This window comes from Ochotona princeps, chromosome 6, assembly GCF_030435755.1.
Source record: "Ochotona princeps isolate mOchPri1 chromosome 6, mOchPri1.hap1, whole genome shotgun sequence".
Taxonomy (NCBI): domain Eukaryota; kingdom Metazoa; phylum Chordata; class Mammalia; order Lagomorpha; family Ochotonidae; genus Ochotona; species Ochotona princeps.
Window position 1 is genome coordinate 50,010,224 of NC_080837.1, and position 8,772 is coordinate 50,018,995.

Sequence of the window (8,772 nt, forward strand, 5' to 3'; positions counted from 1 at the left end):
CTGTCTCTATTCCTGACTCCTAGATGGAATGATCACCCATAGGTAACATGCAGAAAAGATAGGAGCTGTGACTTATATGGAAGACTTTCTAAAGAACACACATGTCAAATAAATGGAGTGATGCAATAGCTAATCGAATGCTCAATCATCGGATTATACAACCAGTGGCCAGGGATGTCTAAAGATAGGAGGAAACAGCCACAGTTTCCCTGGGAGCAAGTGACAATGAGCTAGACTGTTTCCCACACTGGGATGAAAGAATCATCTGGATAGAAGCATGTTACAGCTTGTGAATCATGCTAATGTCACCTTCATTATTTTAAATTTTTTCTAAGCCCTTAAATGCACCCATTAGATCGTAAATATGTATGAAATTTGGGAAGATGATTTATTTATCTCTATACATGCCTTTATGTGTTTCCTTGTTATTTTAAACAGTATACTAATTTAGACTTTTCTCATTTTTAATTTTTATAATTTAAATGTTAGTCAATATATTAGCCATGAGCCTCTGTATGCTACCTGATTTATTGTGTTATATATTTAATACCTCTTATTCTTGCTTCTATGAGTATAATTGAATTTGGGACTTGAAATTTTCTCTACTTCACTGCATTCTTAAAGTGGTTTATCGGACTGAATAATCAGTAAGGGTTATTTCATCTGAGTTTTCCCTGTAAAGTATTTTTAAAATAGGTCCCGCTTAAATGTATATCAGAAATATTCTGCATAAATGAATAATACAGATTTGATTTTTAACTTAGTGAAGTTTATTTAGAAAATGAACATCTGTATGGGATCCACCTTTTTATTTTTTCCATATACATAAGAGAAAATCCTCTGATATATGATGAGCTCTATATGTACATTCAGCAAAGCTATTCACCATAATCAACATTTGGAAAATATCATATAAAAGATTTTTCAGCAGATATAAGTGAAAGAAGAGTAGAAGATTTAGCATTAGTATAATGTTTAAGAGCATTGACCAAGATTAGAGTTCAGGCATCCAGGTGTTATCTGCGTGCATATTTCTGGCTCCACAGTTCAGTAGTTATCTCATAGTCAACATTGCTCTCTGTGCCTCTCTTTCTTTGTTACTATGACTTATGATTAAAACAAACTGGAGGAGGGCATTTGGCATAGGGTGAAGATGTCATTTGGGAAACCTGCCTCCCATATCTCAGTGTCTAGGACTGAATTCTGGCTTTGTGTTGATCCTACCTTCTGATAACCATATGCCCTGGATAGGCCAATGGATCCCTGCCACCTGTGTGGGAGGCCTAGATTGGGTCCCTACTCCTAATTTTGTCCTTTATCAACCATGTCTATTGTGGGCATACTGGTAATGAACTAGCAGAATAGAATGGCTTCCTCTGATTATCAAGTTAATAGAGATAAAATGTTTATTAGTAAAATTCTTAGAACACTGTCAGGCATAGCAATTGCAATATGTGCATATTTGAATAAAATACCTTTAAAATCTTATGATGGATGCTAATCTTTCAGTTTAGTTTCATTTTCATCTTTCTTATTAATGATCCTTGCTAAACAACTTAAAAAACAGATGACCTAAGGAACTGTCTCTTTGAATATGAACTTGATCTGGTTAAGCATTTGGAGATGCCATGTAGATATAAGAACTTATTTTATCATTTCATCATTTTATATCTTGCTTATAGCTATCACATCCATAGAATAACCCTGATACACTAATGTTGACCATAAATGAACCTAAGTAGAGAGCCCAGCCAATGTCTGCATGCATATATGGTCTAAGGATTTTGCTTTAGTAAAGAGACTTTATTTTCAGCATCTAACTTGTGGCAGGTCTTTCACACAGAAATGAAGGGTTAGACATTAGACACAGAAGTCAAAATAAACAAAGGGTAGGAGTAAGTGTAATTTAAACAAGGAAATAAAAGTTTAACAATGTGTTTAATGATGTTTTAATAATAGGGATGAAAGAAGATAGGGTATTTGGGAATTGTGTATTCTCACTTCACAATTTTTGTTTTGTAAAGTGAAAACTATCCTGATATTCAAGGTTAAAGCAGATTTTGGTTATTCTCAATAGCACAAACATTGAAAAGTGTATATTTTTTGGAAGAATAATATTATTCTACATGAGCTCCATAGTGTTATAAAATTGCCAGCAACAGAGGAAGGCAAATCAAATCACTAAATTCCTTTTCTTAATTTGTATATTCATGATTGTTTTAATGAGCAGAAAGACCTTTGTCCCCTTATAGGAAGAATTCTCATATCTAATAGTTAGCAAAACATTTCCCCTTTGTGTATTTCTTTTATGTGAAATTCTGTGTGAATGGGATTATATAATACATGAAAATTTAGCTGTCTTTTTCACATAGCGTGTTGTTTTTAGTGTTTGCTCACATTGCAGAGTGTACCAGAACTGAATTCTGCGTATGACCAAATAATATGCTGCTGTATAGTACATCACATTTGTTTATCCATTTCTGTATTGAAACATATTTGGATCATTTCTGTCTTTTGGCTATTATGAATAATACTGTTATTAACATTTGTGCACACATTTTGAGTAACCATATTAGATAAGTTTTTTTTTATATCTAAACCTAGCAGTAGATTTTCTGGTTAATGTGGAACTGTGTTAAGTCCACAGTGAAACTACTTGACTTAACTCAAAAGCAATTGAATCATCTTCAGTTCCCACTAACACTGTCCAAGCAGTCCAGTTTCTGCATGTCCTTGCTGCATTTATTATTATTTGGTTTAAATTTCTTTCATACTTTATATCTGGCTCCTGTGCTATCAAGTTGGTAGAACTTTCCTAATTTATCAGCATAAAATGTCTGCTCTTTAGGCTTGCAAAATATTGTATTTGTTTAGTTTTCACGACTTGTATCACTTTCTTACCACACTTCAACGTGTTTGAAGTAGTATATGCTTCTAGTTTGTGAGTTCCATTACTGATATTTTGGATGATTTCAACATGAAAGTTCAGCAGTATTTCCAGAGAATCATAGACTAAAAGAAGGTGCTGGAAGACCCACTTCAGTGTAACATATGGTAGTTTTTGCTACCGTGGACCTGGAGAGGTTTTCTGATTTTGTATGCACACAGAGGTTTTCAATCTCACAACTTGTTCCATTATTTTTTATTAATTATATTCTAGTATAATACTTGCTCAAATTCTAGGATATGTTTGTATTTAAAATATGATTTATACTGTTACATATTGCTATTATAAAATATATCTGTGAAAAATGATGCAATATATCTACTATATACCCCCTGGGCCATATTTGATCATCATTTAAAGGGTAGAAATTTGTTTGATAAATAACCATAAATACAAAATATAAGAATCCCTCTTCTCAGAAGATTTCCCTTCGGAAAAGTTAAAAATATGAATCCCCTTATGGCTACATTTTATTCACTTGCAATGGTTTTGGTTGTCCATGCTGCATAACCTGCTGTAAGATGGATGGCATGCCTTTGTGCTTTTTGCTTCTATTATGTTGCTCACCTTGAAATACACCCCATTCATGCTGATATATCTCATAAAACACGTTACCTTTGTGCTGTGTACATTACCATCTGCTGCTTAAATTCCACATAGTAACATTGTGTGATACTCAATGGCATAAAATTTCAATAACTATGAATCTCTATAAATGAGTGTGAAATTGAGAGGTACAATCACCAGGAGTCGGAACAAGTGAATGATAACAATACCCCAAGAGAGTAACAAGTGCTGTGTCTCAGAAGACAAAAAATAAAAGCATATTGTACACCCTTTCAGTATGCTACTCAGCACGAAATATCTGAGTGCTGCTGAGCCTGTTACCCCAGGTTTTAGTTGTTGCATTGTAAGATAAATAACAAATGTCTTGCTTGTTTAAGAGAACATAAGATTTAAGATATATAATTACCTTGAATACATAAATACATAAATTACCTGCATTTCTATATGCTATTTTAAATTTTTTATCTAACGGTTCAAATTACTTTCTAAAAAAATGTTTAATTTGTGTATCTACAAAGAAGTGAGAGTAACCAAGCAATTTCCTTCACTAGTTTATTTCCCAAATGTCTGCAACAGTTGGGCCTGGTCTAGGCTGAGGCTGGGAGACAGGAGCTCAGTTTGGGTCTCCCATGTTGGTGATAGGGAGCCAATCTATCTAGCATGGACAATAAAAAATGTGTAAATAATATATGCATATTTATGTGTATATGTGTGCATTAATGTATGTATATATGTGTACATATGTGTATATACACACACAAAGGAAATATACATTCTCTAGCTGTCACAATCTTGCGAGTCCCAGTCTCCTTATCTATAATATTCTTCATGTTTAGCTCACAGATTTCCCTAAAGTACTAGAGTAAAAATGCTCAGATGTTTCCAATTTGCAAATTCAAAATTGCTAAATGAAATATATTACCATTAAGTATTAGAAAGTGTTCCTGGAAAACTTTATTCCCCATAGAAAATGCTATGAAATGTTCCAGTGACATTTTAAATTCTACTGTCCTCCATGCCAAGAATTTCCTTCCGTCGTGATTTACCATGCAAATCATCTTTCCTTGGAAGACCCTTCATCTTTAGTGGATAGTGTCAGGTCTTCTCCATGGCGGCCTCCTATCTTGATGCTGCATGTTGGTTCTAAAAGCAGAACATTCAGCCTGTCAGTAGCAACAGCACTCCCATCAGCTGTTTCCTCTCGGGCAGCACTGCTCCCAGATCCCATGTGAGTATTTCTAATGTAAATGTAGAAGCTCAAAAGGAAAGCTATATGACTTACCCTTGTAATCTCCCCTAATACTAGAGCAAAATGGGGTATGGAAAGTTGGCTTTGCGTCACTTCTCCCACTTCTAGGTCATCCGGTATGTTTCTTCAGGGTTCCTCAGTGACCTCCATTTTCCTCTGCTCGCTGCCCCTTCGCACGCAGCAGCAGGGGGACGTCCACCTGACAGTGTTAGTTATTGTGTGAGGGGAGACAAAAACGATTCAGCTTAAAGGATGTCATCATTAACAACGCTGCAAGTCTTTCATCGTATCAAATCAGTGTGTAGTTTCAAAGACAAAAGAAATTCCTGGATATGCATATTCCGAAGAAGCCTGCCATTTTCAGTAAAAAGCTTATCCAAGACATGTTTGATTAGTCAAGAGAAAAGTACGGGAGCACATTTAGAAACAAATAGGGTCCTCACTTCTTTTCATTCTCCCTCGCAAATAAAAAGGTAAACTTTTACCGGTGCAGTCTTTGTCAAAGAACAACTTTGTCTGTTTGCATCCTTTGTCACGATGACCCTGATAGACTCTCTGTGTGTAACTTGAAGGCAAATTGATGAATGATTCTTGCTACACATTTGAGCGTTTACAACATGTCTCCATATGCATATTTCAGGATACAATTTGTCACTTCTCTTACAGATGCAGGAAGAACTTAAAAATTAGCCCAAAACAGTCATGCAAAGGCATCATTGGAATCAATTGCTTTGGAAATACATGACTTTTTGCTGCCATTTCTATGGACCAAGCACATGTTCATGTGGAAATCGGGCTTCCACAGGAGGCTCTCAGCCAGTGCTCAAACATGGCAGCAATACCAGTGATGACTCTGGCAGGTCACAGGACTTCTGTAAGGCGTAAGTTTCTTTTAGGAACTTGACCTTTCTGGCTCAGATTAACCCTGGAGCTGAGACTGCCAGTGCAGTCTTCTTCCTGTTTCTTTCCATACTTGTTGGCCCCTGTATTCTGTGCCAATACGTGCTTTCTTTCATTAGTATTCGTGCTTCAAATCTTCTGAAATACTGCTCACATCTTGGTGGCTACTTCTATGATGATGTGCACAAATATGGGAGCATTTCTTTAAAATATTCGTTTTTATTTGAAAGGTAGAACTACAGAGAGATGAAGTGGTAGAGCCATCTTCCACTGCTTTTCCAGTCATTAAGCAGGGAGCTGGATCAGAAGTGAGGGAGCTAGGATATGAACCATCCACATATGAGATGCTAGGCTGAGGATTAGCCTGATAACACCACAGAACCATGCCCCGCCATTGGCTTTAAAACCACAGTTATAAATGGTTTAATGATGGCGAGTGTGGCACTTCCACATGGAAGAAATAGATTAAATCTATGGAAGGGATATTTCAAGAATTTTTAATTATGAAGTCATGCAGATCTTGGAGTGGGGTGATATTGGCAGTTAAGTATGAAATACACTTCTTAGAGGGCATTAAGAATTTGCAATGAGTCATTGACTACATCCTTGCCTTGTGTATTCTGGGATCCCATGTGGGCACTGGTTTGTGTCCTGGTTGCTCCACTTGCATTCCAGCTCCCTGCTTGTGTCTTGGGAAAGCAGCAGAGTATGGCCCAAAGCTCTGGATCCCTGCATCTGCATGGGAGATCCAGAAGAAGCTCCTGGCTCCTGGCTTTGGACTGGCTCAGCTTTGGCTGTGGCACCCACTTGGCGAATGACCCGGTAGATGGAGATCTTTCTCTCTCAGGAAATCTACCTTTCCAATAAAAATAAATCTGAAGAAGAGGAAGAAGAATAATAAGAGGAAGAGTTAGAGGAAGAATAAGATGGAAGGAGAAAGGAAGAAAGGAAGAAAGAAAAGAAAGAAAGAAAAAGGAAGGAAGGAAAATAGATTAAGGAGAAGGAAGAAGGGTGGTGATTAGGAGGACGGAAGAAGGAGAAGGAGATGAAGAAAAAGAAAATGAGGAGTAGTAGTAGTAAGGTGTTAACGTAATAATACTGCCTAGGTCATGATTTTTCTCCCTGGCTGTTAAAACCATCACTGCTTCACCTAGGCACTGTTGACACTACCATACTCTTCCAGTGCTGCTTTAAAAAATATCTCACATCATTATGGGTTAAATAATGTCCCCAGTCAACCTTTATTTCGTGTGTTTTGGGAAAATGCATTTGAGTTTCACGTATAGAACATAGCTTGATTCAATCTGGATGCCACCTGAGTTTACTATTGCTATTTCTATAAAACAAATTGCCAAGCTGTGTTCAACTATTATCTGGGTGCAATAATATAATTTTGAGCTTATTCATAATGTAATTGTTTTCCAAACATTTGGCAACTTGTTCTTTTCCTTAGAGAATCAATAGCTTAGATGAGATACACTTTTAATAATTATATATTTTGAGCATGCCCACTAAAATAAATCAAATCTATACTTAAATTGCAATTTTTTTCATGTGATGGCAAAAATGTTGCAGTTTTTTTATTGTTGTTGGCTATATTTATTTTTTCTCTACTCCTTCAGTTCATCTCGATGCTCATTCCAGTTGTGTAATTGATTCCAAGGCAATTTCCCTTCATTTCAAGTTTTATGAACTCCTTGGAGCCTAAACTTCAATATCTATTTTCTTAGGAAAGCTACATTTGTATAAGTGTATTAAGCCACTCTGAAAGCAAATATGACTACACTTTATTTTCCCAGTTCAGTAATGAAATTTTAAATCTAAATCCCTAGATAAAGGCCTTTCCCCCTCCTGGTCACAGAAAAAATTTGCTTTTCTGTTTGCTTAACATTTGATGATGATGCAATGAATAAGACATCAGCCAAGAGTGACCTTTTTTTTTCTTTCTTCCTCTAGGTTTTGTTTCACACGGACGTGGTCATGATGAGCCGTGGCAATGTGACATCTTGATTAAATGTTTGTGTCAAGCTGCTTTGACGAACATTCTCACCTTAGAGACCCCAGGTCAAGACATCCTGTTTTTGGTTTTTCTAGAATATAGGCTCATTTATGCAACTGTTTTTTCCTTTCTTCCTGATGTGTGGCAATTTCAGTTGCCGTGGGAAATTTATTTGCTTGTTGATTTGTTTCTGTATTTTAATGGAGGCTTAGATTAAAAATAAATTCAGGAAAACTATCTAAAAATCTTTTGAGATGAAGGCAAAGCAATATTTCAAAATAGATTGTAAATATTTTCCTTGTTATGGACTACCCAAGGCAAAGATTTAAAAGCTTCAAAAGTGACTGTAGCTTAGTTAGTACAATAGATATTTACATATGCAAAAATAATGCATGGATTGATTCTGTTGTGAAAAACATGCACATTTAATGTTTGTCTAGCACAGATGGCATCAGGAACAGGGGTTGCAGTGAAGTGATTGGGGCACAACGGGGATGCCTGCTTGCTGTATCAGAGAGCCTGTTTGAGTCCTAGCACTTATGCTTGCTGTCCAGCGTCCTGCTAACGCACACCCTGGGGAGGTGGCAGATGAGGGACAGAGAATTGGGTCCGTGACATCATGTGGGAGATGCCAATGGAGTTTGGGATCCTTAGTTATGATGTGGCTCAGCACCAGCTGTGGGTATTTGAGACTGAATTTGGCACGTAGCTTCTATCTCTGGCTCGTTTAAATAAATTACACACTCACACTCACACACACAGACACCAGAATGCTCACTTCCTCATTTTTTAAATTTAAGTATAATTATTAGCAGTCATCCACAACAGGTGAGATCAGTATAAAAACAGACTGGCAAAAAATTAAAAGTAATGGGTTCTTCTTGTCCTGTTGCATGCCTTAATTTTCCTTTGCCAAAAAATAAAAGTCTTAAGAAATCTCATATCCTTATCAGTTTCTGCTGCCAATTAAGCGTGAATAACAATGACCAAAAAGTTTATTATTAGCCTGATATAATAAAACGAACGTTGATCTGTCAGGTAGTGTTCCTTTGCTTGAATGTTGGGATGTGTGTCTGTTCTTAACATATCTGAAGTCTGTAATTTTGTAAC

General features: G+C 36.4%; 1 long non-coding RNA gene across 1 annotated transcript in view; it reads left to right on the forward strand.

Moving 5' to 3' along the window:
* The window catches only part of LOC131480465 (uncharacterized), a 69,061-nt gene extending 60,981 nt beyond the window's left edge, over positions 1 to 8,080 (forward strand). The window contains exon 3 of the long non-coding RNA XR_009245549.1: positions 7,620 to 8,080. This is a non-coding gene — a long non-coding RNA (uncharacterized LOC131480465). The remainder of the gene's footprint in view (positions 1 to 7,619) is intronic.
* Positions 8,081 to 8,772: the final 692 nt, after the last annotated feature.